This window comes from Tympanuchus pallidicinctus, unplaced genomic scaffold, assembly GCF_026119805.1.
Source record: "Tympanuchus pallidicinctus isolate F22 unplaced genomic scaffold, pur_lepc_1.0 scaffold20, whole genome shotgun sequence".
Taxonomy (NCBI): Eukaryota; Metazoa; Chordata; class Aves; order Galliformes; family Phasianidae; genus Tympanuchus; species Tympanuchus pallidicinctus.
In genome coordinates, this window is record NW_026294722.1 from 1,112,059 (window position 1) to 1,129,879 (window position 17,821).

Below are 17,821 nucleotides of genomic sequence, written 5' to 3' on the forward strand. Positions count from 1 at the left end.
AGCCCTGGGAGCTTCGCAGCAAGGTGAAGGTACCACCACAACACCTATCATAAAATGGGGTCATGGAACGCTAGGGGAATAAACCACCACCACAAATAATCCTCTTTGGACTTACAGTTTTATCTGTGTGAGGGAGATCTTTTCATCCTAAGCAGATGCTGCAAGCTCCAGCCTGTGGCTGTGACTATTGAAACAGCAGCACAGCAACCAAATTCCTGCAGACAGCAGGGGATCCCCGACAGGTGGAGGGCTGGCAGGGCAGTGTGGGGGTGGTACGCTGGAGACTTGGCTATGAAGATGAGATGGCTGCAGTAAGTACAACAGGGAGATCCGAAGGGGGACATCTCAGACCCGGCTGATCCAGGCTTAGGTGCAAACAACTTTCTGCCTCCCCTTCCAGCTGCCTTTGCCGTTCACAGCACTCCATGTCTGTCAGAGGACTTGAGAAGCAATGAGAGAGACAATAAAATTCTGAAGTGAAGAGCTCTTTAAATATTAGCTCAGCTGGTATTATCATACATTTTTCCAAGTTCAAACATGATAAAGTGATTTGAGAGTTTGCCAACTCCATATTCAGGGGAAACATGCAGAGAGGAGAAATGTTGATATCTTTGATGTAAGTTTTTCTTTTCTTTCTCTTTCTGTTTACTTTAAACAACATTCTCCTTAACTCATTTCAGAAGCTATCAGAAAATACTGCAAATTACACAACAGCTTTAGCAGCACAAAGTTGCAGGTGGCAAGATATTTATTTACCAAGAGAAGCTATCCATGAATGGAGGAGTTATCCCAAAGAAATGGTTATTTTCTTTGCCATTTTATTCACATAAAAAGCCCTATTGAATTTCTGCTATTCAATCATTTATTATGCAGTGGCTGAGAGAGCTGGCTTTTACATTCTCCCCCACGTTAGTGAGAAGAAACAATCCTTAAAAACAAATTCCTGAAATGACAATGAACTTACGGTTCCCACTATTTAGTAAGCAGCCCCAAACATTTCCCTCCCTCGCTGTCACAGATGCACGCAGCAAAAAATACTGCAAAAAGAAGGGGAGAAAAGAAAAAAGAAAAGAGGAAGGATCCGGCATCTAGGGCGCTTCTGAGGTGCCTTGACTTGGATGCGCATTTCCCCACGCAGGCTGAGGTTCGGAGGGCCAAGAACAGTCCAGCCTTTCCAGAAGTAAAGCCACCACTGCAAAGGGGCCGTGATAAGATGAGCCCCAGCCCACAGGCAGCCCTTCTCACGTGTGAAGTGAGCACACTGCTCTATTTTGCACAGCTTATTCTAGCATACATTGCAAGGCTGAATAACTGATATGAAGACAAGGCGCTTCAGGTTGAGACCAGCCCATCTCCATTCCACCTCCTTCCTGTGCCCCATGAAACTGGACGGCCTGCTGAAAAACTGCATGAATGCACAACAATACAGAGGGATGTAATAATATAACTAAGTTTACTTAATCCTCTTTCAGAATACCACAGGAAAAAAAAAAAAAGCAATATTCATTACACTTGGCAAAAGCAAGAATGGTAAGCTGCAGCCAAAGCAATCTCGAATGCTTGCTTATTTCCTTGTCTTCTTTAAAGCTTTTTTTTTTTTTTTGAGTTTTTTCCTCTTTTTTTTCCTTGAATCCTTCTGCACTGGCATGTTCACTAAATGCAGACAGAAGGTAATTATATATCATGACTCATTAGCAGAAAAAAGAGAAGTGGGAGCAAAAGCAATAGGTGGGTAGGGGTAAATTTACCATCTAATGATTTAAAATTTGGGACTCCAGCTCTCAGGGGGGAAAAGGGAAGGAATTCAGTCACTCCGCCTGTGAAATTCTAGGACACTAAAGGTCTACTAAAATCATTTCATCACAACATCATTAGACCATCCCAAGGAAACTAGTTGTATCAACTGATGGCCTCTTAGTTCTTTTCTGGCACCTTGAAGAAGAATGGTCAAATTGAACAAAGGAAAAACAAAAAGCACTGAGGAAGGAAAGCAGAGAAGTCTTAGAAAAAACCCCCATAAAACCATTGAGCCATGGCATAAAAATCCAAGGCCCGATTTCAGCCCCTGGCACCGACCACACAGCCCCACGCTTGTCCTTCACTGCCAGCTGCAATGCCAACCTGGCCTCTTCCTGCTCCTCCTCACGAGACCAGAAATAAATCAGGAGTTATGTTTCAACATGTTCCTTCTATACTACCGAACAAAGGAGTCCACTACACTGTAAAGCAAATAACATAAATAATTTAAAAAAGGGAAGTGAAATACATGGAAAGCCAGAAAATCTTCATTTCATCCACAGTCATTTCATACAAACTTCTCCCTTTAATAGCCACCGTGTTCCATAATCATTAAAACTGTTTAGCTAGATCCTTTTAAAAAGATATTTTTCTTTTGGCTGTATCACAGCAAAGGATACTCTGCTTACCCTCTTCGAATTTTAAAATGTGGACTTAAGGACCCAAGAGAACAGAATAAATTTTCTGCTATTTTAAAGAATTAGAATGTGTTGGAGAAAGACAGTGCTTGGCTGGGAGCTGGTTTATTAAAAGGATGTTGCAGCTAGAGAGTGGAAAAAATAGGACAAAGCATCCAGTGGGAGCCATTGTTCTCCTTAGGGCAGGCAGCAGAACTAGAGATTTACTCTGGGAGGAAATTCAGAGTAGTTCAAGCCTACTGCAGGAGATAAAAACTCATCTATCCATCAAGTAGCAGATCCATCCTGTACAGCTGCATCTTCTTATTCAGCTGGTAGAAATGAAGCTCAGCACAGCTTAGCAGCAAATTTGCCATCAAAAGGAAAGAATTACTGACAACATCTGCGTGAGAGCAAGCAGAGGCTGCTGTTTTGCTCAGCACACCAGGCTTTTACAAGAAGCTTCTGAAGACAAAAAAACAAAGGTGTGGCAGAAAAAGGCCAACTCTCTCCTGGTCCCTCCCATGGGTGGGCTGAGAGGGGTTCACACATCATCGGCCATGGCCTGCACAGAACATTACTGAGCTGAACGATTTCAAGTGCTCAGCCCCAGGCTCAGCTACCAACCCGCAGCTTACCGCCCTCAGCAGGAGCTAAGAACCACATGTGCAACTCACCAAGCAATGGCAAAGCAGATAAAATCCACTCACAATTAGCCAGAATTTTCTAATAATGTCTGAGTTCTGGTTGAGAACAGTGGAAGAAGTTTGCTTAGAGCTATCTGGTTTAGATAAAAACCTTTTTTCTATGAGATTTTTAATTTCATTACTGAAAAATCAAGACAATTGGGACAGCAAGTATCAAACAGATGAAAAGAAGGCTTTGTATCAAAATGCAGAAGGTTTAAGTGTGTTTTCCAGCTACAGATGTTATCTACAGTTACCCCAACTCCTTTAAAAATATCATCCTAAATCCTTACTAATCTCAACTCAGACAATTGAGCTTTACTCCAAGTAGGTCCCCAGATGACGCTGCAGGGAGTATCAACACTCACACACCTCTTGGTGTGGGAATCTGCTCAGGCAGGCAGCAATAGTAATAGTAAAGCAACTGCTTACAGCAGCAATCTGCAAAGTACTCTTTTTCCTGGCTGGCACCAACTGTATTGCATTGCTTTCTTCAGATGGGATCAATACCAGCCCCCTAATTTAGAATCCACAATATGAAAGCACAGCTTCAAGGGTGAGCTTCAAACAGTCAAAACATCACTGTCCTTAGAATAGGGCATAAGAGCCTCAATGACTTCAATAAAATAAGTCAGGGTTTCCTGTTCACACCATGACTTCCAGAATATTGGTTACTCTTATTATCTCACACTTGTAAACATTCTGCACATTAAGCCACAGCAGATTAAACGCTATGATTTCTGTGCTCGCACAGACAAACCCAACATTACAAACCTATACACATATAAGCCCTCTGGCTAATGTAAGCATTGAGCTCTTGCAAACTTAATTAAAACAAAAGAACAAGTAACCTCTTGAGCAGAAAATAGGGAGCAGAAGCCAGTGTCTGTGACCCTTCGGCCCAAGAGCCTTTGTTATTACAATACAAAATACACTAACTGCATTTTGGAAGCCCTAGCAATTTTCAGCTTTAATGCAACCCAAGTCTGCATCAGGTTCAGTCACAGCATAACCAGCACTGCAATTCTCTCCAATTTAATACCAATAATCCCACATAGGAAAGAAATCATAACTCTTAACTATTATTTGCAATGACATCCGCCTTTTAACTTTAAGCAGCGTTCTTTAAACATTTCTAAACTTTTCCTATTTCTTCCCTGTGCCTTGATATGAATTTGCCTGTCACCGCAGGCTGTACACAAAGAGAGACACAGACACCGAGCACAAAGATATCAGGAAGTGGTTTTCCTAGCAACAGTAATCATCTGAGAGATCCCAGAACATCCTTCCTATTCATGCAGCATTTTGTGTTTTGAATAGTGCTGACAGGTGAAGTGGATTCATAGTATTTAATACAAAAAATATTGCTGTGGATGGGTATGGCACAAAAGCAAAAATATCCACACTATTCATGAACAGATGAATTCACTGTTTTCATAATGTTCCAGATTATTCACTAAGGCACAATTTCAAAAGCAAAGACGTTCCCCTTCCCACAGAATGAATAATCCAGTGTGCTCTGCTGAAGCAGAGTCACCAGGTGCTTTTCCAACAGCGATTCTGCATCTCCAAATCCCACTCACCCTATCTATCAATAACCAAATTTTTCCACCCATCCAGAGCTGGGCTTTTCCATCTCATTCCTTAAGGGCAAAGTGCTTACCTGCCAGTGACTGCAGGGAGGCCTCTGCTCCAAGCAAGCCAGCTTTCATTCTCACGTGCCAGGCGCAGATAGCAAGGCTGAACTTGTTTTCCAGAAAGTCCTCTGTCATGCAGGTTTCACGTGCTGGTTCCACTGCAGACACAACGCTGGGATGTGGTTCTGTGCTGCAATCCCTGGTGGGAGCTGAGGCACGCAGGAGGGACGGGCATTACAGCAGGTGATACAGCCGTTCTGCAAAGACAAGGCATTAAAGACTCAAAATTCTCGCTGTCCTGCAGGGCCTGTCAGATCCCATAAAACAAAGCTTCTTCAGTTTTGCCCTCAAATTTTTCCAAAGTTTAAGGTCTGATTCCTTATCTGCTACCTGCTGAAAACACAAAACATTACTTTTCTTCCTGGGGCACACCTCAGTTGTTCCCTTGCCTTTCCTTTCCTGCACTGAACACTCCTTCCATAGAAGTCTCTCTGTGAACCTATGGATTCAACAGGAGCATCGCAGCCTCCCCACAAATCTTCTCAAGCAGTCATTGACTTATTATCTAGAACGTTCTAAATCTGGCTTTTTTTTTCCCCTGAAGGTCTTCTCAGTTTTTTGTTTAGAAGGCATTATTACCACTCTCTTAAGAAAGTTCTCTAGTCTCTTCCAACACCTACTTAGGTTTTATTCTGCCTTTAACTTTCTCTGCGTTTTGAGTCTTTTAGTTGTCAGTGTATTAAGCCATTTCCTTCCTTCCTACCTACACCTGTATAATGGAAATGTCATCAAATCCTTGGCTACAAGCGTGCTGGAGGATGGGACTTATTACCTGGACAATTTGTTACTGGTTCAGATTTTTATGCGTTGAAAGTAATAAAAAAATAAATTGAAGGGATACATTCAGAACAGATGTGAACAGGTATAACTAATGGGAGATTCAGAGAAAACTAAATAGGGACAAACGGTGGTGTAAATTACAATGCCAGGTTTAAGCTGATTTTAAAGGGAAACCAGCAAGTTGGTTTTCCTGGATGTGGAATTCAGAGAGCTCAGCTGAGCTGCAGTTGAAATATGCAGGGTATGGATTGTAAGTGTGTGTGATAAGAGAACTACTAATATGAAGCTGTAAGATAGCAGAAGATTATTCAGCTTCCTTCTGCTCTCTAGAGCCTTTATGTTGAATACACTCTCTCCATTTGCCCTCTATCTTCTGTAGTCATTTAAACTGATGCAAAGTGGTGATAAAGTGCAACTGTTCCAGTAAAACTTGCACACTTGCTTTGTGCAACTCTTAATCCTCATGCATGACATGTTGCACATCCTAGAGCATGATATAAAAACACGGGCTTCTAACTTCCTCTTGATAGACACTTGTCTCCTTTACCCTTTAAAAAGTGTCTTCAGTTTTCAAATAAAGATTTTGAAAATGCATCCCATTAAAAGTTACACTAAAATTCTTGAGTCACGAGTATCTTATAACCTTCCAGAAACAGTCATTGATATTTAAAAAACACAAAATCCTTCACTGGCTTCAGAAGTGCCAAGGAAAGTAATGCTATATTCTAACCAAATCTGCTCCCCGCAACTTGCAAACAGCTTGAGTATCTATAACGAGCTAAAATAAGTCTTTAGATTGAAGCACTAATTAGGTTGAGTTGCTTGTCTCCAGTTACAAATCTGAGTTTCACGCATTACCTAGTTTCCAGGAACTGTCCCATAGACTTACTTGTTTACTTTTATAAAGGTAGCATTGAGCAGCTTCATTTTCAAGGACAAGACAGGCAGATACAGACAGCCAAATTCATGACTGCCCCAAACATGCTCCCCTCCCACCCAGCTGCGGTGGCCTCAATACAGTGAGGTGAAGGTGACTTACAGCATTCGGGAATCACAGCTCCACTGAAACTCTGAACAACCAAACCATCCAATGCTGCTCACTGAAATCACTAGCCACCACTCTGCTTACAAGCAGGACATAACATTATATGCTGTGCTTTTATGAGATTGAAGCTAATTTGAAACAATTCTCTAGTAACACCATCAATAAAAGCTTATGGGAAAACCCTGTTCCATATCCTCTGGCTACTGACACAACACTGCTGATACACAAACCAAAACTGATGGCCCTGGTAACAGATTCTCCTGACACAGTGACATTTACACCAAGAAAAAAGCTACCTGTGCTAAAGACAGAACCACCTTAATCCAGGTTGTGGGGATACCGGCAGAAGCTGAGAACAGGAGGAGACAGAGCATCTGCCATGAAAAAGGACAGACCTTAACATGCAAATAAGAAGGATTTAGGAGGTGTGAAGAGAATAGAGACCGAAACACCACAATACCAGTAACAAGGTATTTCAGCACTCATTTAATTTAGTGTTAAGTTTCTGAGGTGCTGGACTGGAACTTCGGTTACCTTACACAAGTTCTCAGCTTTGCCACAGATATTCTGCACCACTCACCCAGACACACAGCAAAGCACCTTGGGCAGCTTCCCCGTTCTTTCCAGGCAGTAAGTCCTACACGACACCTGCATGCCTTTACTGCCACGTTTACATGTCAGATTGAAGCTGGGTCACTCAAAAATCATTGGGGTTTCACTCCATAAATAGCCTGGGTCTCACTTAGCAATGGCACGCTGCCATACAACGTACTTCTAAAAATTCTATTAGCTCTAATGGAGTACCAACGACTAAGAGCAGCAATATGCATTCACAAGCCAACCTTGAATAGAATGTATCTGTTAAATAGAAAGCAGCAGGTTCTACTGCACACGACATCATCTTCCGTTTTCACAGGAGTCCACTTCCTCAGCAGATACAGCCCCGTCTCAAGTGCATCTACCTCATTACCTATGTTCAGAGCTTCAGAGAAATAAAAGGCTGATATTCTTAGCATAAAGCAAATGGAGAGAAAAAAAATCAGCTGTATGAACTTGGAAGCAAGCTCCACTGGCACCATTGCTTTGAGCAAGATGCTATCTGACATCTTTTGGCTGAACAAGTCCCTTTTGTGGGGAGGATTGTACAGCAAATATTTCTGAGTAGCATAATGTTTGTTGGATATTGCTCTGTTAGGGCAGCTTGTGTTTTCACTCTATTCTGCTTTTGTATGCGAGGGTGTGGAATTTGTTAATCTAAATAAAACTCAAAATAGACAGCATGGTTTAAAGAGCTGCTGACGCCTGGTGGGAAATTTTGAAAGAGTTCTCTGTTAAAAAGCAATCCTCTGCATGAGTTTATCTCCAAGCTTTGCTTCCCTCAGTCTGCTGCCAGGGAGGTTTCCAAGAACTGGATCTAGCTGTTTAATGGGAGCACTGCACTTTCGGTGCAATATGAGCCATTAACTTTGTTTTTCAAGTGTTTATATGCATTCTGCTACTGACCTGTCACTGCACATATCTCTGCTTCAGAGAAGTGGACTGAGATGAAAGGATGAAAGTGTACTTGCATTCTGAATTGTGATTAGTTATTCCTCAAGCTGCATATGGATAGCTAATTAGTTTTGTTCTCAGAGAGCATTTCTGTTCAAAACCCCACATCAAGTATCTGCTCTGGACACCTCTTCCTCAGACACTTCACCAGAGTCCAGCAGAGCTGCACTGCGCCTTTTTGGAGGCTTGGCACCACTTCCCCTTGCACTGCTCACAGAGAGACAGGCTCAGCTTCCTTCTGCTGAGATGACTTTTCCTTTGGTGAACAGAGTTCGTTACCTCAACAGACATTCAGCAACAAGAGCTCTTCCCCCATTACAGTGATCTCTCTCCATGCAGTCTTCAGCTAATTTCAGGTTCATCTTTACCTGTTTATTTCTTGTTGTCACACAAATTCCCTCTTGCTTCAACTCTGCCTCCAGGTGAAGACAAACTGAAGCCTTATGCAATAGGTCTCTCCAGAAATCAGTCTGTTTGAATGGAGAGGCACCCAGAACTGCCTCATTTCCCCTGTAATAGGCATTAACTATGCAATAACCTTTAAACCTTTAAGTCTCCATCAAACTTAAAACAATTCCTTTCTAGATATCTGGTTTTAAGTTAAGATTTCAGTTTTTGAACAAACATCCAACCCAGCTTCCACCAGTTATCAAAATCTGGAAAAAAAAACACCTGCATGCACTTTCAAACCAACATCAGAAGACCTTCACCAGCATTCACGCAGAAGCTCACATCACAGCAGCTTGAGCTCTACAGAGATGTTGACTTTCAGAAATTCTTTAGATGGTCAAATCTGAGTTTTGAAGTTTTCTGGTTAATCTAACAGTGTAAAACTCCTTTTTTTTCTTCATTGTGACTTCCTTTGACAGAAAAAAAGCGTTAACAAGTAATACTGTAATAAAGGGATCTGACTAGCATGAAAAATGGGTCCTATCAGCCATTCAGGTAAGAGGCTCTTCATTTCAGGCATGCAGTGCCTGGGTAAAGCTGGGGGAAAATAAACTATCAAGAATTGCCAGAATCAGGAAAGCCCACACTTTTGTGTCTGACCATTTGTCTTGATGTGGAGCTCAAAGTAATGCTAAGAAAACCACAGTGCAATTCATTTATTCATTAAAGGGTGAAAGCAAATGAGAGAACTTAGGAATTTTTTCTTTCTAAACTTGACTGCACCAACCCACACTGGTTCTTGGATGAACTGTAGGTGCCTCTCCATCACTCACCCGCAGAGGAGACAGACCTACCAAGAAGTATTTGGCCAGTATTAAAGATAAATCACAGCACAGATCACTGCAGCCGTGAACACATTGTGAATGGACTTTTTAAACGTTTATTTTCAGCAGGCAGAACTGAGAAGGAAAAAAGGATGAATGTAGGGAGAAGTGAGGTGCTCAAGGACAGACATCTCTGTTGAGTACTGCACTTCCTATGGGTAAGTGAAAGGACAAATACCAGCTCCTGATAACACTGAGTGTCATGGTTTTATGGCTTTCCCTTGGTATTCCACACCATTTGAGGACAGCTGTAAGCCAGGGATATTTTGTTTTTGTTTACTTTTTAAAACCAAAAGGAAACGTTGAGGCAGAAAATCTCGCAGAAGCAGCTAAACTCCTTCAGACTGTCATCCACGGCACAGGCCCATCTACCAAGTACACAGACTGCTGAGTTCACATCCATGTCCTTCCTTCTCACACACTTCATTCTGGTCTACCTCTAAGCAGAGTCATGAGATTCCATAAGAGATCTGCTTCTGAGAGCCACTGCCATCTGAACACTGCCGTTTTCACACTGGTGGAAAAGATATTTAGATCACCTGTATTAAGCGTGCACAAAATTCCACTGCTGTCTGTGACGCTGTGTGGTCTGAATTAAGGCCTTGGGGCCAATTTTCAACTCATTTATTCCTTTTTTCTACTGCTGACACTCAGCTGAGGCTAGTGAACTATTAGACTCAAATCAGCGTGAGGGCAGACTCAGGGCCCCAAAATGTGAATTTTATAAGCAGGTCTACGTGAGAAGCAAATGCTGTCACTATGAAAGGCTGTCCTGCCACCCACCAGATCTCAATTCCTTTCAGCTCTTCAGTCATACACCTCATTGCCATCATAAAAACAGATCGAGAGCGCTCTGAAGCTGATTGCCAGAGCTGCCACTGTGAGAGCTTCCTTCAGTAGAAAGGATTAGAGTGTCCTGAAAATGTCAATCAGATATCAAAGATACATGAAGATTGAAAAATAAAATGTACGATTTATAAAAATAAGTCTTTGGGAGATGCACATTACTCTAAAAAATGTAAGAGAAATGTCACCCAACAAACACATACTCTGCTTTCCAACTTCAAATTGTCCACCGATAAAACTCTCAAACGCTGCACCTAATACAGTAAATAAAGCAGCTAAATCCTCACCATTATCCAATTTCCATTTGCTATGACTAAGTGTCTGCTACAGCTGAGGCACTTCAGCTGATATCAGCTCATATACCTCCCACTAACCAGGTGCCCTACATGTCAATGGAAAGACAGGACTATTGGGACTGTCACAACCAAGGACATCCTGCTCTTCTTGGAACAGGACTTGCATCAACCACCCAGCTAAGCCACCCCAGCAGTGCTTGCCTGTTGAGCTTTCTGTTGTTTGGGTTTTAATTCACTTTACTAAGATTGCTTTTCATTCACTTAGTGACAGGTAGTTATTTGTTTGCAGGGTTCCATTTGACATTTATTGTTAGTGTAAAACACTAATAATAATAATTAGTGCCTTTTTAGAGTTGTCTGAGGTTTTAGTGCTGGTGCATTGTTAATATAAAACATCCCAATTCTTCGCTGTATATAGGATAGTATGATCGTATTTAAATATAACAAAGGGGCTCATTATAGTGAGGCCAGATTGCAGTATCTTTGAGCCTCCTGTTAGCAAGCCAAGATCTAACATCTAAACTTGTCTGCAATGCTAATACCTTCAGGAAAAGGAAAAGTCTAGATATATATGCTATTTTTATTCATTCAGACTTTAACATCTAAAGTCAGTTTAATGAAAAGAGGTTGAGAATAAATTAATCCTACAATTATTCTGAGACCCTCAAAGTTACTCTGAGATACTCAAGACACAACTTTCAAACGCCAGTACATCTCCATATAGAGTAATGGATCTCTCAAAACCTCCCCTTGGTGACTCCCACCTACTTTGCCTGTCTTAGATCTGAGATAATCATTTTCATACCCTGACCAATGAGGCTATGGACAATACTTCTAGAGCACCTCATTACAGTACATTTGTAATACTGTTGCGTACTCATGTTAAGAATATTGTAGCACAGACATTCCTTGATTGGGTGCTCTTCACCCAGCCATTTAATCACAGCAGTTCTCTCAGATCGCCACATTATGTCAATATGTTGCAATGGTTATTTACTCTGAGGGACAGATTTTATTTTAGAGAGCAAAATAAGAACTTCCCATACAGAGATGACCAGATATGTTTTTAATATCACCAATTTTAGGGATACCTTACTATGAATTACACCACATTTCTCAAGATAACATATGGACAGTGAAAATACGGGTAAAAATACCAGCCAGGCATTTGCCAATCACAACTAACCTGCTCTGCTTTTATTCCTGTAGTTCAATTCTAATCAGAGTTGAAAGTTGGAGTCAGTTTTCATTTCTGCTAAGAAAACTCAGGGATGACCCCATCTCTGCACAACTCTGTTTTTAGACAGATCTTTTTGCAAAGACGATTCAACAGTCAGATCAGTGCCAGCTAACATTGCAGAATGTTTGGGTACACATACTGCTAAGCTGACTCTATTACCAGAGTTTATTCCTAGACAGATTTGAGATATCCTGAGTTTGCTGCAGAATCTGCGCAAGAAGCTGAAGCCTCCTGTTACTGCTATGACCACTACCAGAGGCAACAGGAAAAGTTCTACTGTATACTGTAAGAAGAGACATGTGAAATTAGAATTTCAATCTTAAGCATTGCTAAAGTTTTTAGGCTTCCTGCCTGAAAATCTGCTTGTGTGAAGTACTTGTTGCTGTGCTGTCTCGACAGCCACGTGAGAAAAGCTTTACCAGGAAGGATCACCTTCTAGCAATCTTTGCAATGGAAGTACTAAATAAACACTTATTTAAAAAAAAAACAGCAAAAAACAAAAACCAATACAGCAACAAGAAGAATGAACCCACACCAAATGTCTTGTTTAAAACAAGTTCAAAAAGAAACCAAAAAAGGGTGAAACATGTTTGGATTATTGGACTAAAAAACAACTTGGTTTTATTTTATGGAAAGTTAAAAGGTCGATCTCCACATCTGAATCTGTTGTGAAAATGCTCAGAGCTTAAATAAGCATCAGTCATCTTTAACACTGGCTGAGGAGGGGTGAGATTAAAATGATCTTCCATGCTTCTAGACAGCCCTAAGAGTCAGACCTCAGCAAGAGCTACCATTACCTACTGCCCCAAAGCCTGGAGAACAAAGCAAACAAACAAACAATCTGGAGAAGTTCACCACCAACTCAGAATTGAGAGTCTTTTGTTCCCAAGACTGGTAATTTTTGCATCTTAGGTTCTCACAGCATTATGAAATTAACAACCCATCTGATGAAGTTTGTATCCCCTGCCTTCCACACGCAGCCCTATCTGACTTCACCTGATGGTGGGTGGGTTGGCCATCTGTTCAGGAAAAGAAATCCTGTGCTTTACCCAAGTTTCCTCCCTTTCCCCAACCTTCTTTCCCCCATTCAAGCTGTAAAAGAATTGTTCTTCAGCCTCCTGCCTGACCGTGAGTGGTTTCCACCATCCTGCACACCTGATGTAACGTAAGAAGACGTGATTGATGCAGCCTGACCTGACATGTCGTGACGCTGCTTGTCACATGTGGAATTCAGGAAGAAAAAATAAATAAGCAACCTTGACATGTTCATAATAACCAACGATTTTCCAACTCCTCATTATCTCTAAGTTAATTAGGCATTTAAAACATAAATGATTTCTCCAGAAAGAAATGAAGCTACCTGCTCAAGACAATGATGACAGTTGGACTATGATCCCAAAAATCTTTACCCAAGAAGAAACTGGACAGAGCAAGGACTGAAGGCTCAAATTGCAGATTCACCACCACCAAACGTGAAGCGGGCTGCACATTTCATCTCTCCTGTAAATTAGAGAATGAAAACAGCTTGCCGTGCCTCTTGAGACCAGTAGGTACCTTCAACAACAAAGTGCTAAAAGCTGAGCCAGTACTAATGACTAGCTCTACATTTCCTTTAAGAGGATGCGGGACTCTCTTCCTCGAGGAACGTTTACTTTAAAAGGAAAGAAAATAGAAGGGAAAGTCAAGATTACGCATAGCTTCCCTGCAGTTCTAATGTGCTGTGTATTACAAGGCAGCAGAGACCAACATTACCAATGCATATTTTATGGTTATTCTCCTTCTAAAAATTTTTGTGTGAATATTAACAAAAAATTGCACAGGTCCTACAGCACCTCACAGACAGTTTTAAGTCATTACACACTCATTTTCACAGGACATGTTTTACTTGATTCTTCACTCAGAGTACTGGACTCAGATGAAGCCTCATGAAACATCCCAGCTGCCTGTTCTGCTTTCTGCTGCTTGCAGCTGATGCTACAGAGGCTTTGGGTGACTTCATTGGAAGTGGTATGAGACAGACTGAGAGCAGGGCAGAACAACTGTGTCTGTGGTTGCTTCACACTACTAATCACTCCACATGAGAAGGTAGAGATCCCTTGGTTATGTTCACGAAGATGAGTTAAAATAACTTCATTTGGCATCCTTTTCAAATAGGATATTCCTTAAGCAGCAGAGTTGTCAGCAAACACTTTTTAATGCCTAATCTTCAGGTAGCTCTTAAATCCTCCACAAATACAAGACAGACAGAAGCACTCCTGAACCGTAACCGACTGTGGGAAAATCCCTTCCCCGCTCTCAAGCACTTTCAGCTCCTTGCTAACGCAGTCTGGCATCTGTTCTCTTCAGGAATCCCCTTTCTCCTCCAAGGTCTCCCAGCATTGCAGGAGACAGGGTAAGCAGGTCCTCCTCAAAACCCTCCTGTCTGGGCCTCTCTTAAGCTTTCCTTAATCTTTTTAACGTTGATATGTCCATTACGACTTGGTGAAGGCATTTCCGTCTCCACAGACCCAGTTCCACTCTTTCTTCCTAGAAATGGCAGCCAGAAACAGCTACCTTCACTTTGGACTCATGCAAGAAAAGCTGTAAGAATTGGCTGAGAACTACTTAGTCTGCAGATGAAAAAAAGGACACGGTTTAATGGAGGTTGGAGTCCTGCAACTATAAAATGACACAGCAGGAGGGTCCAGCAGCCATAGATTTTAGATTGGTGCTAGTCTGAAATGGCAGCTTTTATTTCAAAAGATAAACTAGGTTAATTATTGCTGAAGATTCGGTGTATTGCTGGAGCTGGCTGGATAGGCTGGCAAAAATGGGATCTAACAAGCAGGCAAAAAGCTCCCTGGAAATAAAAACAAGTGGGGGGAAAACTTAACTATATTTTAATAAATGCAAATGTCTACAACCAGCCAATATGTCAAACCTCAGTTACCAAAGCTTGCCTCCAGTGCAGCAGTTGTTGACTTTGAAGACTGGAGGTGATGCTGCAGCCTCACTGTGATAAACTGAAGTATCAAAGTCAACTCTAGAAGGGTCTGATCCAAGGTATTTGGCTTTTGGATCACAACCAGCTTGACTCAGACATTCTGAGAGTGAGTCTAACAGCTTACTACCCAATGCTATCACAGTCAGCTGTACACACAAAGAACCACGGCAGCTATCAGCTAGAGCTCACCAACAGGGCACGCTCTGCTCAGCGCTGTGCAGCTGACTCATGCAGCGCTTCGCGGCTGTGTCTGAGCACAGTAACGTTTTACACTGCACACCAGCCCACAACACACTGTTCAGGGGTTCGTCAGGTGTGTCACAGGCACACTTCAGATATGGACTAAGACAATTAGGAGTGAGCCAGATTCTGTGTTTTCTCAGAGCTGAATTTCCTCCGAAAACAAACAGCTACCTAGAATAATAAACCAAATATTAAGAACCTAGAGACTGCTTGAAGTTCTTCTTAAAGCTGAAATTAAGGAATGAATACAAACTGTCTGCAGGTGCTCTTTTCTTTTACTTCTCAGTTTCTTGAAATAGAGTTTTGGTACAAGATTCCTCATACAAAAAAACATTTATTTTGCTCTCATTCTCACCATTAACCTTAGATTCTTCCATAAAAAGAGCTAGGAAGGGACAATTAAAAACATCTCAATCACCGTGAAGTCTGATAACTATGTTTTACCAAATACTTTTGTCTTGACAGGCAGCCCTTTGATTATCATATCTGGTGTGTATTCCACAGCCAATTGCAAAGCATTAGTGCAGCCCAGTGGTATGCTGCTAACTTCCAGAATAAAATTTGCCTCCAACTCCTGTGGAAATACAAGCTGCAGCAGGACCTGACATATAAATGGGACTGAAGCAAAACACACAGGTGTGCTCATCAAACTGGGCAAGGCTCTGTAGGGCAGAACTGAGCCACGTGCAGGAGACCTCGTTTGGACCCCTATCCTGCATCTGATGCATTTATCTCTAGCAGATGTAGCTTTATCTAGGGTGAGACAAATGCATAAATCTCCTCCTGGTAACTCCTTCCAGTTGTACATCAGCTGAGTTTAAGCTGGAGAAGCCTGCAGCACAGTGCCATCCTAATAGCTGAAGATCTCCTACAGTAAATATTCACCCAGAATTACACACACCTTCCTAGTCTGCACCTCCTCTATGTCTAAGAAGTTCCTCTCCAGCCCTCAGTCCCACTCAGTGATGGATCGGACCTCACAAAGCCTTTGAAATAATAACGAAACGCTACATGGTCACTGTCCTTATTGGTTTATTTAATCTGGCATTTTTAAGCTTGCTAAAATTGCTTTTTTCTTCTCCAGAAAATTTCTGCTATGTATGTACAGTCATATGGGAAGAGGGGGTAAAAAAATAAAGAGTAGAAAGTGGCTTGCTCCCACCTTTCTAAGTGGCACAGCTTTCCAAAGAGACGCTTTTATATCTTCAGTAGGAACTGTTAGCAGTTTGTGACATTTCTAGTCTGTCCAGGGTGTAACTTGTACATGACAGGTCAAGTCTGTCACCTTCATAAAAGCTAAGAACATCCACACTGGCACACTGCACTGCGGGGTCCCTCTGAGAATTACCAATGTCACACCAAATATCATCAGCACTATTTATCTTCTCTTCATCTCTGCCTTTTCTAGGAGCTTCCAAAAAAGTTTCAGATTATTTTCACATGAAAATAGCATGCTCCTTACTCCTACAAAGTGAATGCCATAAACTAAATCCAGGAGATTCAATTTGTCCTTGTGGCAAATATAATTAAAATACAACTCTCTTGGGGGAATACCCAGGAATACCTGAAAAATTAAGGTTATTGTTGTCACTATTATTAATTAAATATCATCAGATGATTGCTTTTAAAAAATGATCAGTCTTAGGGTTATGATGCTCCTTATTATCCTCATTAAGGAAATGGTAAAATAAAGATGAATGAATTGCAAGCAGATGAATTAATGATCAGCCAAGAATGCTTCAGATCGGATTCTGTTACCAGCAGGTTTCATGCCAGTAGGAAACGCTTACACACCGGGCTGCACGTTGGGAAGACGTTCACACGAAAACAGCGCTCCGACTGGGACACTGTTCTCCATTCAGATAAATCAGGTGAGAGGAGAGAAAGCTAAATCATCCTCATGTAGCTGGTCAAGGATTTAGAAAGGAAGCAATACTAATTATAGGCCCATCCCAGACCCATCAAATGGCATTATCCTGCACAGGAAGGGACACACAAAGCAATGGATCATTTCTGCAAGGGGACAGAGGATATTAATAACGGGCCAAATTTAGGGTGAAGCAAAACATCAGAGTTCTCCATGGAAGCAGTTATGCTTCTATGATTTCCAGGCCAGTGCCAACACTTGCACAGCACTCGCAGCATGGGAGTTGCTTTTCCTGATGTGCTGGATGTTTTGCCAACTGTATTTACTTCTCTTCCTCCTGTCTCAACCACAGCATGTTCTTTGTTCTGCCAGGTGCAGAAATATGGGCTCCAAAGCCAGATGGGCAATCCCTAAGAATTCTCCCATGTCAGCAATTTGCCAGGGGTTTCCCTCGTGCCCCTTGACCCACTGCAAAGCTACCAGCTCCAAAGCAGCCCATCTCTCCAGCCTCAGACATTGCACACAATTTACAAAAAGAGCACTGACTTGGAGGAAAGCGTCCATCTATTTAATAGTGAAGAGGTGGAAGAAAAAGGAATACTGAGAACGACTGAAAAGGACTAAATTCCCTAAATCCCTAGTTTCTAATATAATTCAGAACATAAGTTCAATGCCACAGAAACACAAATCAGATATTCAAATGCATTCACTGCACAGAAATGCAGAGTTGCCCTTTGCTGTGCATAATGGCAGGACATGCTGTTTTAATATCCTCCTTTGCCAGTCGCAGTGTAAGGCACTGCCACACTGCTGCAGATAGAGGAAGCTGATGGCATCTTCCTTCCTTTTTTCCACATCCCTGTTGCACAGGGTTCTGTCTCAAACGAATCCTTCTGTGC

The 17,821-nt window shown here is 41.8% G+C and overlaps 1 long non-coding RNA gene across 1 annotated transcript in view; it reads right to left on the reverse strand.

Moving 5' to 3' along the window:
• Window positions 1-17,821, reverse strand: part of LOC128081039 (uncharacterized) — a 222,590-nt gene that overhangs the window by 182,510 nt on the left and 22,259 nt on the right. The window contains exon 2 of the long non-coding RNA XR_008206954.1: window positions 4,764-4,994. This is a non-coding gene — a long non-coding RNA (uncharacterized LOC128081039). The remainder of the gene's footprint in view (window positions 1-4,763; window positions 4,995-17,821) is intronic.